The sequence below is a fragment of the Anomaloglossus baeobatrachus genome, unplaced genomic scaffold, assembly GCF_048569485.1.
Source record: "Anomaloglossus baeobatrachus isolate aAnoBae1 unplaced genomic scaffold, aAnoBae1.hap1 Scaffold_208, whole genome shotgun sequence".
NCBI lineage: Eukaryota > Metazoa > Chordata > Amphibia > Anura > Aromobatidae > Anomaloglossus > Anomaloglossus baeobatrachus.
The window spans coordinates 279,604-297,285 of record NW_027441978.1 but is presented as its reverse complement, the minus strand read 5'-3'; the positions used below and the strand labels follow the sequence as shown (position 1 = coordinate 297,285).

Sequence of the window (17,682 nt, the reverse complement as noted above, 5' to 3'; positions counted from 1 at the left end):
AGTCGCCGTAAAACCGGTCAAATCCGTTAGCGACAGGAACCTCCAGGGTTTCCCAGCAGTCAAGACCCGATTGAAGGCAACAGCTCACACCGTAGAGGGAAGCACAGTCACCGCCAAGGCTACAGTTCCCAGGGCCAGAGCCTGCGGGCAAAAGGGGCTCCCTCAGCATCCATCCAAGCTGGGGAGCGGGTTACCGGTGGGAAGCCCGCTAGATTTTGGGGGAATAAAAGGGGTCCAACACCACATCCTCACAGGTGCACACCCACCCATCAAAGAGAGCTATAAGCCAATACCACCTTCACATTGCCAGTGTACCAAGGACATGTTGAGCAACATGAAGGCGGCTGGGGTTATCCGTGACAGTTGTAGCCTTTGGGCAGCTCTGTTGATCCTGTTAAAAAAGAAGGACGGCACCACTCCCCGTATTGAGGAATCGCTAGCTGCATTGAGAACTGCAAATTATTTTTCTACCCTTGATCTCACTAGTCACTATTGGCAAGTGTCCGTTGCTGAGGCAGACCGGGAGAAGACCGCCTTCGCCACCCCTATGGGTCTCTGCGAGTTCAAAAGCATGCCCTTCGAGCTGTGCAATGCGCCAGGAACCTTCCAGAGGCTGATGGAATGCTGCTTGGGACAAGATTTTAGGGTGTATAAAAAGGGAGATTAGATCCCGTGATCCCAACGTATTGTTACACCTCTATAAATCACTTGTAAGGCTACACCTGGAATATGGGAACCAGTTTTGGGCTCCACATTTTAATAAGGACATTCAGAAGTTAGAGTCAGTTCAAAGGTGGGCAACTAGACTACTACAAGGAATGGAAGGCCTCCCATATGATGACAAGTTGAAAAAGTTATTAAGTGATTATTGGCTGCAATGGGGCTTTCTGGCTGGTGCCAGCCTCTCTTCTTAGCACACAGGAACCACAATCCCTACACCATGCTTCAATGGATTCTCTCATCCCAGCCCAGTAGAACTACATATTTTACACAGTCATAAGCAGCCAAAAGGGATCTATTCTATTCAATTGCAAATGATCTAGATAAGACTGAGAATAAGATACTGCACGGGACATAGCAGAGTTGGTCAAGTTGAGTGGAGATGAGTTTGCTATTTGGCACAGCTTTTTGCATCAATAAAGCAAGTAAAAGGTGTGAAAGATAAAAAAAAGGGTGAAAGTGTGAAAAGTGAATTGGCCAAATTGAGGTGCATATAAAGTTTTTGCTTTCTTTCAATTCACTAATGGGGCTCATTTGAATCAGGTGAATTGAGTTCTGCTTTTGGAAACTGGGTTAAGAAGGGGTGCACCGGTCCTGGAGGTACTGCAATACCAGGTCAATGCGTGCAGTGGACAGAGCAAGATTTTTTCCATCTCCTTGTTCTAAAAATCCATTTAATATATGGTCCCCAGAGAGGGGGCGTATCAGATATTAAACTGATAAGAACAGATTTAATTTTTTTTTTTTCTGTTTATCAGTAGGACTTCAAAATAACAAAGGTGATCGCCTCCCGTTGCCTGGGAACCGTCCAGGCACAAGAGGGCTATGTGTCACCAGAAGGCGCACACACTTCCTCAAGGCCGGCAGACATGCAATCCCAGGCACCTTCCAGTACCGACCAAGGTAGCGTCCTCCGAAACTACACTTGATCTTAGCCAAAAGGCCGAGAAGCTATAACCCGAATTGGTTACGGCCTTGAGTGGCACCCTGGCCTATACCGGACACATCTTAGGGAGAGGGAGACAAACCCACGCCTACAGAAGACATTTTGTCACCCAAGCCAACCCTTGAAAAGGCTGTTTTGCAGAGCAAAAACAAGAAGAATGGTGCTTTTTGCAGCCGCCGCCCACTGCAATGAATCTGAATAACTCCTCCTTTTGGACACAAGCACCTCCCCTCCCCCTTGCAGTCTTTCCAATTCATGATACAAAAAGACGGACGGACAGGACAGGACAGGACAGGCTGCCTGACTTTCCGTCACTGCCACCCTTTGCCATCCTTGCCCGTAGAAAGCCCTTTCATCATCCCCAAACCCTAATCTTTTCCCTTCCCTTCCCAGATGCGTCTCACTCCCTTTCATTAGGAAGTGAGCGCAGCCTTTTCTCCGTTCTGCACATGCGCGACGTTAAACACAAATGCGCAGGCGTGCGTTCCATTACCCTCACTGCATTCCACTCCCATACAGGAAGTGGGCGCAGCTATTACTACGGTCGCACATAAAAGAACCCACGGCCACCACTGCACATAGCTGACTCCACCACAGGACACCCACTTCTACACCAACGCAGGTAAGACAGGATCGGCACCTCTATGCTCCCGTTACAATCAGGCTCAGTCACCATGTGATAACGCTCTCAACTCTTTAGTTGCAGGCTCCCCTTGCTTCACCTCCACTGGCTGTGCTGCCATTTCCTCTCCCACCTGGAAGGTATACTTTATTCCACTATTTTCCTGTTTCTCTCTTCCCCCTTTTCCCATAACCTACTTTTATCTGCATTTGTGGGGTATCTATATGCTATTTACATCATAGTTTTATTCATTAATATGGAAGGGAAGAGTGCCCATGAGAGTGTTGAACTGCGGAGAGCAAGAGATTAAGCTGCTCCGATTTGCCACCATTGATAAGCTGTTCTCAGTAGATACACATGCTATCCAAACAGCAGCATCCACCATTGCTTCAGCCCACCCATTCAGTGACAGCTCACCAAGTCAGCCAGAGGAGTGGTGTAAGGAATTACACGTAGGCACTGACTCCACACCTTCACATCACAAGAAGGGGGTCTACAGGCTAGTGCAAGAATACGAGCAAGTCTTCAGCAAACATCCGCTAGACTTTTGAAGAATAAAAGGGGTCAAACACTACATCCCCACAAGTGCACACCCACCCATCAAAGAGAGATATAAGCCAAAACTACCTGCACATTACCAGTGTACCAAGGACATGTTGAGCAACATGAAGGAGGCTGGGGTTATCCGTGACAGTTGTAGCCTCTGGGCAGCTCCGTTGGTCCTGTTAAAGAAGAAGGACAGCACCACTCCCCTGTATTGAGGAATAGCTAGCTGCATTGAGAACTGCAAATTATTTTTCTACCCTTGATCTCACTAGTCGCTATTGGCAAGTGTCCGTTGCTGAGGCAGACCGGGAGAAGACCGCCTTTGCCACCCCGATGGGTCTCTGCGAGTTCAAAAGCATGCCCTTCGAGCTGTGCAATTTGCCAGGAACCTTCCAGAGGCTGATGGAATGCTGCTTGGGACACCGAAACTTTGAAACGGTACTGCTATACCTTTATGATGTTATTGTTTATTCTAAAGCAAACAAGATTTTAGGGTGTATAAAAAGGGAGATTAGATCCGGTGATCCCAACGTATTGTTACCCCTCTATAAATCACTTGTAAGGCCACATCTGGAATATGGGGTAAAGTCCTGAGCAGGTTGATAACCATTGGTTTGAGCATGGTAGGGTGTAGTGCGCATCTTCCTGCATCGGTAAAAGCTGCAGAAGTCCTTGAAGATTTCCGCTTCAAAGGCTGTGCCTTGATCTGTGAGGACTCTCTCTGAGTAGCCATGAGGTCTGCATAAGTGTGCTTGGAAGACCTTCGCTGCAGTATGGGCCATTAGATCTTTGACTTGTACCACAACCATAAATCTCGAGTAGTTGTCTACCATCATAAGTGCATACGTGAGCTCGCCTCGATATTCTGCAACAAAACTCCCTTTTTCGATTTCAGTTTCAGCAAACACTCCTCTTCCTGTAGAAAATATTTATCATTACCTAAGACAGTCATTCTAATGCATGACAATATTAAGGCAATTTAGTTAAAACTTGTTTTAACTCACCTTTAAGGGGATTGATGTATTTCATGGTCAATCCAGGTTTGTCAGTGATGGCACTGACATAATGTATGGCGTCTTTTTCGGGCGTTATCCTTTGCCTTTTCATTGTGAAAATCCAGTTGCCTATATCAAAGCAAATTCTACTACTTGTAAAGTATTCAAACGCACAAAAATCTGTTATAGATATACAGATTTTCAGAAAAGCTCAAGAGAGTCAGAAATAAAAAATACTTTTTCTTTATTTAGATATTTTCACTATTAAAATTACATATATACAAAACTCCACTGTATAGTACCCATGGACTGGTCAAAACAGGTCAGAAAAATCATAAGCCCGCATTAACAAATGGATTAAGAATTCATAATGCCCTATACTTGAAATAAACATATATAAGGCTCTAATGAAAATTCAAACTTCTTTTTTCCAAATGCAGGGTTATTCAGTAAACAGTAGACATAGTTACATCATGTGGTAAGTGATACTAAAGTGCACATACCATTATAACATTATCCTATACTACTCTGGGATTCACAATCTATTTAATACACTCCCAAGTTATTGTGGATAGGAACCGGGTTGTAATACTATTGGGGTTGCACCATAATATGCCACCCAGCTTTCAATGAGAGCAGTAAACCCACTGAACCACCACAGAGATAACTAATGTCCGTTACCTGTTAGGGAGACCTGAATTCCACGTCCTGCGACCCCAACACGTGTTGGGGTCGCAGGACGTGGAATTCAGGTCTCCCTAACAGGTAACGGACATTAGTTATCTCTGTGGTGGTTCAGTGGGTTTACTGCTCTCATTGAAAGCTGGGTGGCATATTATGGTGCAACCCCAATAGTATTACAACCCGGTTCCTATCCACAATAACTTGGGAGTGTATTAAATAGATTGTGAATCCCAGAGTAGTATAGGATAATGTTATAATGGTATGTGCACTTTAGTATCACTTACCACATGATGTAACTATGTCTACTGTTTACTGAATAACCCTGCATTTGGAAAAAAGAAGTTTGAATTTTCATTAGAGCCTTATATATGTTTATTTCAAGTATAGGGCATTATGAATTCTTAATCCATTTGTTAATGCGGGCTTATGATTTCTCTGACCTGTTTTGACCAGTCCATAGGTACTATACAGTGGAGTTTTGTATATATGTAATTTTAATAGTGAAAATATCTAAATAAAGAAAAAGTATTTTTTATTTCTGACTCTCTTGAGCTTTTCTGAAAATCTGTATATCTATAACAGATTTTTGTGCGTTTGAATTTGTAATTGAAGCTTTACCACAGTGGTGGTGGGAGTATGTTACAAGAGGCAAAATTGTGAGTTACTTGTAAAGTATGCAGAAAATGAAATGTAGAACATATAACATCAACTGCTTAGGAACGCATCAAAGGTTAGTACTTAAAAGGATATTGTCATGTTCTAGTCATAATGCAAGCTGGACATTTTTCATGTTACCCTGTAATCGCCGGCCTGTTCTAATGCTCACAAGCCAAGATATAGGCTCAGCTGCTAAGGCTTCCCTCTGCCTTCTGAATGAAACTTGAATATGTCTGGGTCACTGTGTATATAGCAGGTGCTCAGAAAAAATAAGAGTCAATTCAATAGAAATAGCTCTGGCACACTATAGTGATCAATAACGTAAGAAAAGAACTCTTGGAATGCTGAAAATTCTTTATTTGTGCAAAAGGATAATTCATCCAACGTTTCGACCTTGTTTTTAGGTCTTTATCAAGGATAAAGTTATCTAAGATCATAAAGGGTTACAAAACCATATAAACACGTAATTAGTACATAGTACAACATAACAGTACAATATATTGCTACTTGAGAGTACAATGGGTCAAATGACCATGATGCACATACAAAAAATTTTTCCAAAGCCATAGTGAAAACATTTGTACTGAGGAAAGAAAATTTCCACATGACCTATCTGGAGAAACATTCTGGATCAAACAACCAAAAATAGTCAAGCAGGTAAATACACACCTATTGGATAACAGGATGATATGTGTTCAATTGTATAGCGTCATTGCCATTAAGGTACAAATGGAAAACTTGCAATCCTATATAGTGAAGGAAATGAACACATATCATATCAAAGAACACAGGAACATGGGTGTGAGAAAAACCTCAATGTTTATACTTTGTTCTTTATAATGGTGTGAACATGTATATGTCTCAGTACCTTATGCACTTGAGTTATACTAGCAAAAACTCAGTGTACCTAGTGGCATCCTATCTGTGGCTATTGGACTTTGCTATAGTCCCACTAGTGCAAAGACATTTGCAGAGCACGTCTGCCTGCATTGCACACTCCAACTTTTTTAAACTAAGCAATTTTACTAGCAAACACTCAGTGTACCTAGTGGCATCCTATACGTGGCTATTGGACTTTGCTATAGTCCCACTAGTGCCAAGACATTTGCAGAGCGCATCTGCCTGCGTTGCACACTCCAACTAATTTTAACTTAGCCATTATACTAGCAACCACTCAGTGTACCTAGTGGCATTCTATACGTGGCTATTGGACTTTGCTATAGTCCCACTAGTGCCAAGACATTTGCAGAGCGCATCTGCCTGCGTTGCACACTCCAACTAATTATAAGTAAGCCATTATACTAGCAAACACTCAGTGTACCTAGTGGCATCCTATACGTGGCTATTGGACCTTGCTATAGTCCCACTAGTGCCAAGACATTTGCAGAGCGCATCTGCCTGCGTTGCACACTCCAACTAATTATAAGTAAGCCATTATACTAGCAAACACTCAGTGTACCTAGTGGCATCCTATACGTGGCTATTGGACTTTGCTATAGTCCCACTAGTGCCAAGACATTTGCAGAGTGCATCTGCCTGCGTTGCACACTCCAACTAATTATAAGTAAGCCATTATACTAGCAAACACTCAGTGTACCTAGTGGCATCCTATACGTGGCTATTGGACCTTGCTATAGTTCCACTAGTGCCAAGACATTTGCAGAGCGCATCTGCCTGCGTTGCACACTCCAACTAATTATAAGTAAGCCATTATACTAGCAAACACTCAGTGTACCTAGTGGCATCCTATCTGTGGCTATTGGACTTTGCTATAGTCTCACTAGTGCCAAGACATTTGCAGAGCGCATCTGCCTGCGTTGCACACTCCAACTAATTATAAGTAAGCCATTACACTAGCAAACACTCAGTGTACCTAGTGGCATCCTATACGTGGCTATTGGACTTTGCTATAGTCCCACTAGTGCCAAGACATTTGCAGAGCGCATCTGCCTGCGTTGCACACTCCAACTAATTATAAGTAAGCCATTATACTAGCAAACACTCAGTGTACCTAGTGGCATCCTATACGTGGCTATTGGACTTTGCTATAGTCCCACTAGTGCCAAGACATTTGCAGAGCGCATCTGCCTGCGTTGCACACTCCAACTAATTTTAACTTAGCCATTATACTAGCAAACACTCAGTGTACCTAGTGGCATCCTATACGTGGCTATTGGACTTTGCTATAGTCCCACTAGTGCCAAGACATTTGCAGAGCGCATCTGCCTGCGTTGCACACTCCAACTAATTATAAGTAAGCCATTATACTAGCAAACACTCAGTGTACCTAGTGGCATCCTATACGTGGCTATTGGACTTTGCTATAGTCCCACTAGTGCCAAGACATTTGCAGAGCGCATCTGCCTGCGTTGCACACTCCAACTAATTTTAACTTAGCGATTATACTAGCAAACACTCAGTGTACCTAGTGGCATCCTATACGTGGCTATTGGACTTTGCTATAGTCCCACTAGTGCCAAGACATTTGCAGAGCGCATCTGCCTGCGTTGCACACTCCAACTCATTATAACTAAGTTGCATTGTCAGGGATATTTATTCTTTATTATTCTGCTGTTAATAAAGCTAGACCACCACTGCAATCTTCACCACCTCTCAATTTTTACTACCACATTTTCAGTCCACAATCTTGTCGCAATCAACATGAGTGGCAAAATGACAGATGCTGGTGGAAAGGGGAAGAGGCGTGGTGGAAAAGGCAAAAAAGGTTTTGTCTGTGGGGAAAGTGGCAAAGCTCCATTATCATCTGCTGAAGATAGACCATCTACCAGCAAAAGTAAGATGTCTACTACTTACCGTGGACAATCCGATGTGCTCCCTTTTTTACGGACACGAACAACAGGAAGAAAGGTAGATGATGGGCAAAAAAGGAAAATGCTTGAATGGATCTCAAGTGGTCCAACAAATGCCCTCTCAGCCACTTCAAGTACCGCATCCAAAAAACACCAGTCCTCTGAGTTGTCATCCCAATCACACTTGATTTCTCCCAGCTCTGAAGTCTCCATCAGCCCTGCACAGTATGGTGGAACTGAGATGGCTGAGTCTGCAGAGCTGTTCAGTCACACTATAGCCTGGGAATCAGAGGTCTGCTCCCAAGCTACAGTGAGTACAGAACAGGAAATGGTCTGCAGTGATGCCCAGAACCTTTGTGACTCTGATTCAGGCCGTGAGGACCAAGTTTCTGAGCATAATGTTGACCCTTTGTCACAAACTGTAACACCTGTGGTTATAGACAATGAGGAACATACTGATGAAGATGAGACGCAGATACCCGATTGGGATGACAACTTAAATATTCGGTCAGGGCAAGAAGAGGCTCGGTCTGAGGGGGAGGGGAGTGCAAACACAACAATTGATGATGGAGTTCTAGATCCCACCTACTGTCAACCCCCATTCAGGCACTCGAGGAGGTCAACAGAGGCGGTGGAGGAGGATGCAACCGACGACGAAGTTACCTTGCGCCTTCCTGGACAGAGTCGGAGCACTGGTAGCACGTCTACAACTGCATCCTCAGCCACCACTCTGCCTATGAGCATTATTCGGGGTGGATCAACAGGTCGCATGGCCTCTAAGCCTTGCCTAGCCTGGTCCTTTTTTGACATAGAAAAAGATCGCCCAAATCATGTGATATGTAAAATTTGTCATGATTCTCTTAGTAGAGGTCAAAACCTCAGCAGTTTGACAACTTCTTCCATGAATCGTCACATCAACAGTCCGGAACCGATGGAGCGAGAGGACGGGTCACCACAGGGATCAGAGATGGTACGGACTGACGGGATGGCAGATAGTCAGCGTTTGGGGTTCGGGAATCGGCAGGACCGGATGGCGAGGCAGGAGCGGCTCTAGAAGAGAGATAGGTAAGTATATCACAGAGACACAAGGAGACCTGACTCCTAGCTTAGGAAACACGAAGAACAGGCCCCGCCCACTTGTGCGTGATTCCTTCTGCGCAGTGAGAACGCTGGTGGCCTGACCAGGCAGGCTTGGGGCGGAGGTGGAGGACCCAGATGAGGTGGAGGATGCAGAAGCTGTGGCGGAACTTGGACAGACAGAGGATTGACACACAAGTCGTGGGGACGGCAAGACTTGTGCAGCAGACCCTTCACCATCTATCACCATAGTTACCCAGTGCCCAGTCAGCGACATGTAACGTCCCTGTCCATGCTTACTGGTCCAAGTATCGGTGGTGAAATGCACCCGTTCACACACAGAGTTTCTCAAGGAAGCGGTGATGTTGTGTGCGACATGCTGGTGTAGCGCGGGCACACCTTTCTTAGAGAAGTAGTGGCGACTAGGCATCTGGTACTGGGGCACAGCGACAGACATAAGGTCTCTAAAATCCTGTGTGTCCACTAGGCGGAAAGGCAGCATTTCGGTAGCCAACAGCTTACAGAGGGATAGAGTCAACCTCTTAGCTTTGTCATGGGTCGGAGGAAGTGGCCTTTTATTTGACCACATCTGAGGGACAGAGATCTGGCTGCTGTGTGTAGACGGTGTTGAGTAGGGTGTCCCTGGAAAAATGCAGGTTTGTGAGGAAAGTGCAGGCGGAGACATGATGTTGCCTTCATCCAACGTTGGTGCTATCGATGTCTGAGAGAGCTGTACACACTCACTTGTTTCCCCTTCCAAACCAACTGACGACCTTACAAGCAAACTGCCTGTTGCGGTTACAGTGGTGGAAGTTTGGCGTGGAAAAACAGGTGTGACAGCTGTCCCCACAGTCCTAGAAGATGAAGAGCGCGCGGATGCACTGGAAGGTGCGGGCGGTGGATGGTTCGCTCTTGCAGCATTGCAGCACAGTGAGCTTCCCACCGGGACCTATGATATTTATTCATGTGACGATTCATGGAAGAAGTTGTCAAACTGCTGAGGTTTTGACCTCTACTAAGAGAATCATGACAAATTTTACATATCACATGATTTGGGCGATCTTTTTCTATGTCAAAAAAGGACCAGGCTAGGCAAGGCTTAGAGGCCATGCGACCTGTTGATCCACCCCGAATAATGCTCATAGGCAGAGTGGTGGCTGAGGATGCAGTTGTAGACGTGCTACCAGTGCTCCGACTCTGTCCAGGAAGGCGCAAGGTAACTTCGTCGTCGGTTGCATCCTCCTCCACCGCCTCTGTTGACCTCCTCGAGTGCCTGACTGGGGGTTGACAGTAGGTGGGATCTAGAACTTCATCATCAATTGTTGTGTTTGCACTCCCCTCCCCCTCAGACCGAGCCTCTTCTTGCCCTGACCGAATATTTAAGTTGTCATCCCAATCGGGTATCTGCGTCTCATCTTCATCAGTATGTTCCTCATTGTCTATAACCACAGGTGTTACAGTTTGTGACAAAGGGTCAACATTATGCTCAGAAACTTGGTCCTCACGGCCTGAATCAGAGTCACAAAGGTTCTGGGCATCACTGCAGACCATTTCCTGTTCTGTACTCACTGTAGCTTGGGAGCAGACCTCTGATTCCCAGGCTATAGTGTGACTGAACAGCTCTGCAGACTCAGCCATCTCAGTTCCACCATACTGTGCAGGGCTGATGGAGACTTCAGAGCTGGGAGAAATCAAGTGTGATTGGGATGACAACTCAGAGGACTGGTGTTTTTTGGATGCGGTACTTGAAGTGGCTGAGAGGGCACTTGTTGGACCACTTGAGATCCATTCAAGCATTTTCCTTTTTTGCCCATCATCTACCTTTCTTCCTGTTGTTCGTGTCCGTAAAAAAGGGAGCACATCGGATTGTCCACGGTAAGTAGTAGACATCTTACTTTTGCTGGTAGATGGTCTATCTTCAGCAGATGATAATGGAGCTTTGCCACTTTCCCCACAGACAAAACCTTTTTTGCCTTTTCCACCACGCCTCTTCCCCTTTCCACCAGCATCTGTCATTTTGCCACTCATGTTGATTGCGACAAGATTGTGGACTGAAAATGTGGTAGAAAAAATTGAGAGGTGGTGAAGATTGCAGTGGTGGTCTAGCTTTATTAACAGCAGAATAATAAAGAATAAATATCCCTGACAATGCAACTTAGTTATAATGAGTTGGAGTGTGCAACGCAGGCAGATGCGCTCTGCAAATGTCTTGGCACTAGTGGGACTATAGCAAAGTCCAATAGCCACGTATAGGATGCCACTAGGTACACTGAGTGTTTGCTAGTATAATGGCTAAGTTAAAATTAGTTGGAGTGTGCAACGCAGGCAGATGCGCTCTGCAAATGTCTTGGCACTAGTGGGACTATAGCAAAGTCCAATAGCCACGTATAGGATGCCACTAGGTACACTGAGTGTTTGCTAGTATAATGGCTTACTTATAATAAGTTGGAGTGTGCAATGCAGGCAGATGCGCTCTGCAAATGTCTTGGCACTAGTGGGACTATAGCAAAGTCCAATAGCCACGTATAGGATGCCACTAGGTACACTGAGTGTTTGCTAGTATAATGGCTAAGTTAAAATTAGTTGGAGTGTGCAACGCAGGCACATGCGCTCTGCAAATGTCTTGGCACTAGTGGGACTATAGCAAAGTCCAATAGCCACGTATAGGATGCCACTAGGTACACTGAGTGTTTGCTAGTATAATGGCTTACTTATAATTAGTTGGAGTGTGCAACGCAGGCAGATGCGCTCTGCAAATGTCTTGGCACTAGTGGGACTATAGCAAAGTCCAATAGCCAGGTATAGGATGCCACTAGGTACACTGAGTGTTTGCTAGTATAATGGCTTACTTATAATTAGTTGGAGTGTGCAACGCAGGCAGATGCGCTCTGCAAATGTCTTGGCACTAGTGGGACTATAGCAAAGTCCAATAGCCACGTATAGGATGCCACTAGGTACACTGAGTGTTTGCTAGTATAATGGCTAAGTTAAAATTAGTTGGAGTGTGCAACGCAGGCAGATGCGCTCTGCAAATGTCTTGGCACTAGTGGGACTATAGCAAAGTCCAATAGCCACGTATAGGATGCCACTAGGTACACTGAGTGTTTGCTAGTAAAATTGCTTAGTTTAAAAAAGTTGGAGTGTGCAATGCAGGCAGACGTGCTCTGCAAATGTCTTTGCACTAGTGGGACTATAGCAAAGTCCAATAGCCACAGATAGGATGCCACTAGGTACACTGAGTTTTTGCTAGTATAATGGCTTACTTATAATTAGTTGGAGTGTGCAACGCAGGCAGATGCGCTCTGCAAATGTCTTGGCACTAGTGGGACTATAGCAAGGTCCAATAGCCACGTATAGGATGCCACTAGGTACACTGAGTGTTTGCTAGTATAATGGCTTACTTATAATTAGTTGGAGTGTGCAACGCAGGCAGATGCGCTCTGCAAATGTATTGGCACTAGTGGGACTATAGCAAGGTCCAATAGCCACGTATAGGATGCCACTAGGTACACTGAGTGTTTGCTAGTATAATGGCTTACTTATAATTAGTTGGAGTGTGCAACGCAGGCAGATGCGCTCTGCAAATGTCTTGGCACTAGTGGGACTATAGCAAAGTCCAATAGCCACAGATAGGATGCCACTAGGTACACTGAGTGTTTGCTAGTATAATGGCTTACTTATAATTAGTTGGAGTGTGCAACGCAGGCAGATGCGCTCTGCAAATGTCTTGGCACTAGTGGGACTATAGCAAGGTCCAATAGCCACGTATAGGATGCCACTAGGTACACTGAGTGTTTGCTAGTATAATGGCTTACTTATAATTAGTTGGAGTGTGCAACGCAGGCAGATGCGCTCTGCAAATGTCTTGGCACTAGTGGGACTATAGCAAGGTCCAATAGCCACGTATAGGATGCCACTAGGTACACTGAGTGTTTGCTAGTATAATGGCTTACTTATAATTAGTTGGAGTGTGCAACGCAGGCAGATGCGCTCTGCAAATGTCTTGGCACTAGTGGGACTATAGCAAAGTCCAATAGCCACAGATAGGATGCCACTAGGTACACTGAGTGTTTGCTAGTATAATGGCTTACTTATAATTAGTTGGAGTGTGCAACGCAGGCAGATGCGCTCTGCAAATGTCTTGGCACTAGTGGGACTATAGCAAAGTCCAATAGCCACGTATAGGATGCCACTAGGTACACTGAGTGTTTGCTAGTAAAATTGCTTAGTTTAAAAAAGTTGGAGTGTGCAATGCAGGCAGACGTGCTCTGCAAATGTCTTTGCACTAGTGGGACTATAGCAAAGTCCAATAGCCACAGATAGGATGCCACTAGGTACACTGAGTGTTTGCTAGTATAATGGCTTACTTATAATTAGTTGGAGTGTGCAACGCAGGCAGATGCGCTCTGCAAATGTCTTGGCACTAGTGGGACTATAGCAAAGTCCAATAGCCACGTATAGGATGCCACTAGGTACACTGAGTGTTTGCTAGTAAAATTGCTTAGTTTAAAAAAGTTGGAGTGTGCAATGCAGGCAGACGTGCTCTGCAAATGTCTTTGCACTAGTGGGACTATAGCAAAGTCCAATAGCCACAGATAGGATGCTACTAGGTACACTGAGTGTTTGCTAGTATAATGGCTTACTTATAATTAGTTGGAGTGTGCAACGCAGGCAGATGCGCTCTGCAAATGTCTTGGCACTAGTGGGACTATAGCAAAGTCCAATAGCCACGTATAGGATGCCACTAGGTACACTGAGTGTTTGCTAGTATAATGGCTTACTTATAATTAGTTGGAGTGTGCAACGCAGGCAGATGCGCTCTGCAAATGTCTTGGCACTAGTGGGACTATAGCAAAGTCCAATAGCCACGTATAGGATGCCACTAGGTACACTGAGTGTTTGCTAGTATAATGGCTTACTTATAATTAGTTGGAGTGTGCAACGCAGGCAGATGCGCTCTGCAAATGTCTTGGCACTAGTGGGACTATAGCAAAGTCCAATAGCCACGTATAGGATGCCACTAGGTACACTGAGTGTTTGCTAGTATAATGGCTAAGTTAAAATTAGTTGGAGTGTGCAACGCAGGCAGATGCGCTCTGCAAATGTCTTGGCACTAGTGGGACTATAGCAAAGTCCAATAGCCACGTATAGGATGCCACTAGGTACACTGAGTGTTTGCTAGTAAAATTGCTTAGCTTAAAAAAGTTGGAGTGTGCAATGCAGGCAGACGTGCTCTGCAAATGTCTTTGCACTAGTGGGACTATAGCAAAGTCCAATAGCCACAGATAGGATGCCACTAGGTACACTGAGTGTTTGCTAGTATAATGGCTTAGTTATAATGAGTTGGAGTGTGCAGAGGACAGGAGGGTACAGTGGCAGGATTGTGGTGCTCTGGGTAGAGGAATGGAAGCCTGCCTTTCTATTTCCTCCTAATGGTGAAATGCAGGGAGGAAATCCCTGACCTTGGCTACACAGATGCTGTTGCTGTTTGCAGGACCTGTCACCTATGGCTCTCTGACCCTGCCGGTTTGAGCCCTTAAAAGGACTGCTATAAAGTGCTCTCCCTATGCTGTCTAACGCTGTGTATGCAGCGCATACAGCTGTATCGGCTATAGGACTCAGGAGGACGGAGCTGCGACAGTGATGTCTGACACCAAAGACGCAGAAGGCAGATAATGGCGTCCGTGAAGAAAATGTCCGGTTTTATAATGCAGGGACATGTGACATGCAGATCCTATCACACATGCCGTTGCTTCTCTGGCTCAAAGTCAACTTAGCTGTGTGTGTGTCTGTGATTGGCTGACATGCTGGCCCGCCCCACAAGACGCGCGCACTTAGGGAAGGAAGACAAGAAAAAAAAAAAAATATGGCGATCGCCATTATAGAAGCAGCAGTGATCTGAAGGCGCTGTTCACGCACACTATACACTGAAATGTGCTAATAGTTTGATTCACAGAGTGACTTACACTATTACAGCAGAAACCAAGCTATGATTTAGCTGTTTTTTGGCTGCTAGAACCGTTCTCGAACGTTTCTAGAACTATCGAGCTTTTGCAAAAAGCTCGAGTTCTAGTTCGATCTAGAACATGCCCCAAAATCACTCGAGCCTAGAACTGGAGAACCACGAACCACGAACCGCGCTCAACTCTATCCAGGAGCTTTGGTTCCCTGAGTTTCCAATAGCAAATGTCTAGAAAAACTCTGTCCATTGGCACTAGAGATGAGCGAACCGGTCCCGGTTCGGCTCGAGGCGGTTCGCCGAACGGGGGGTCTGGCTCGAGTTCGGCTCGTCGAACGTTCGACGAACCGAACTCGAGCCCATAGGAAACAATGGCAGGCAATCACAAACACAGTAAAACACCTAGAAAACACCCTCAAAGGTGTCCAAAAGGTGACAAACAACTCACAACACAACACAAACACATGGGAAAGTGACAAGGACATGTACTCATGCGAAAACAAAACAGCTGGACAAGGAAAAAGAGGAGGACACACAGATATAGGCATGGCACGCCCTTCTAAAGTCATGTAAAACACCGCAAGGTGACTCCAAGCGGAGTCTCCCTTTTTTCTAAAAATTGGGCCCCACACACCCACCCCTTCAGTGGCAGCAGTTGTGCCCCAGTTGTACACTTCACAGCTAGATTTGCATCAAGCACATTCAAAAATACGCCATTCTTATCCGTCCCCAGGATGACACCGGGGTAGGTAGCAAAGTCTTTCCTGATCCCAGCTCTGTTCATCTTGGCTTCTTTTAAAAACACAGCAAGCAAGGGTTACTCCAAGCGGAGTCTCCCTTTTTTCCAAAAATTGGGCCCCACACACACCCACCCCTTCAGTGGCAGCAGTTGTGCCCCAGTTGTACACTTCACAGCTAGATTTGCATCAAGCACATTCAAAAATACGCTATTCTTAACCGTCCCCAGGATGACACCGGGGTAGGTAGCAAAGTCTTTCCTGATCCCAGCTCTGTTCATCTTGGCTTCTTTTAAAAACACAGCAAGCAAGGGTTACTCCAAGCGGAGTCTCCCTTTTTTCCAAAAATTGGGCCACACAGACACCCACCCCATCAGTGGCAGCACTTGGGCCCTAGTTGCAAACAGGATGTTTTGATTTGCATCAAGCACATTCAAAAATACGCTATTCTTAGCCGTCCACAGGATGACACCGGGGTAGGTAGCAAAGTCTTTCCTGATCCCAGCTCTGTTCATCTTGGCTTCTTTTAAAAACACAGCAAGCAAGGGTTACTCCAAGCGGAGTCTCCCTTTTTTCCAAAAATTGGGCCACACAGACACCCACCCCATCAGTGGCAGCACTTGGGCCCTAGTTGCAAACAGGATGTTTTGATTTGCATCAAGCACATTCAAAAATACGCTATTCTTAGCCGTCCCCAGGATGACACTGGGGTAGGTAGCAAAGTCTTTGCTGACCCATGACTTGTTCATCTTGGCTTCTTTTAAAAACAATGTAAGCAAGGGTTACTCCAAGCGGAGTCTCCCCTTTTTTCCAAAAATTGGGCCCCACACACACCCACCCATTCAGTGGCAGCAGTTGTGCCCCAGTTGTACACTTCACAGCTAGATTTGCATCAAGCACATTCAAAAATACGCCATTCTTATCCGTCCCCAGGATGACACCGGGGTAGGTAGCAAAGTCTTTCCTGATCCCAGCTCTGTTCATCTTGGCTTCTTTTAAAAACACAGCAAGCAAGGGTTACTCCAAGCGGAGTCTCCCTTTTTTCCAAAAATTGGGCCACACAGACACCCACCACATCAGTGGCAGCACTTGGGCCCTAGTTGCAAACAGGATGTTTTGATTTGCATCAAGCACATTCAAAAATACGCTATTCTTAGCCGTCCCCAGGATGACACCGGGGTAGGTAGCAAAGTCTTTGCTGACCCATGACTTGTTCATCTTGGCTTCTTTTAAAAACAATGTAAGCAAGGGTTACTCCAAGCGGAGTCTCCCTTTTTTCCAAAAATTGGGCCACACAGACACCCACCCCATCAGTGGCAGCACTTGGGCCCTAGTTGCAAACAGGATGTTTTGATTTGCATCAAGCACATTCAAAAATACGCTATTCTTAGCCGTCCCCAGGATGACACCGGGGTAGGTAGCAAAGTCTTTCCTGATCCCAGCTCTGTTCATCTTGGCTTCTTTTAAAAACACAGCAAGCAAGGGTTACTCCAAGCGGAGTCTCCCTTTTTTCCAAAAATTGGGCCACACAGACACCCACCCCATCAGTGGCAGCACTTGGGCCCTAGTTGCAAACAGGATGTTTTGATTTGCATCAAGCACATTCAAAAATACGCTATTCTTAGCCGTCCCCAGGATGACACCGGGGTAGGTAGCAAAGTCTTTCCTGATCCCAGCTCTGTTCATCTTGGCTTCTTTTAAAAACACAGCAAGCAAGGGTTACTCCAAGCGGAGTCTCCCTTTTTTCCAAAAATTGGGCCACACAGACACCCACCCCATCAGTGGCAGCACTTGGGCCCTAGTTGCAAACAGGATGTTTTGATTTGCATCAAGCACATTCAAAAATACGCTATTCTTAGCCGTCCCCAGGATGACACCGGGGTAGGTAGCAAAGTCTTTCCTGATCCCAGCTCTGTTCATCTTGGCTTC

The 17,682-nt window shown here is 45.5% G+C and overlaps 1 pseudogene; it reads right to left on the bottom strand.

Annotated features, from left to right (window-relative positions):
• Nucleotides 1-1,298: 1,298 nt before the first annotated feature.
• Nucleotides 1,299-1,504, bottom strand: LOC142261072 (U2 spliceosomal RNA; annotated as a pseudogene).
• Nucleotides 1,505-17,682: the final 16,178 nt, after the last annotated feature.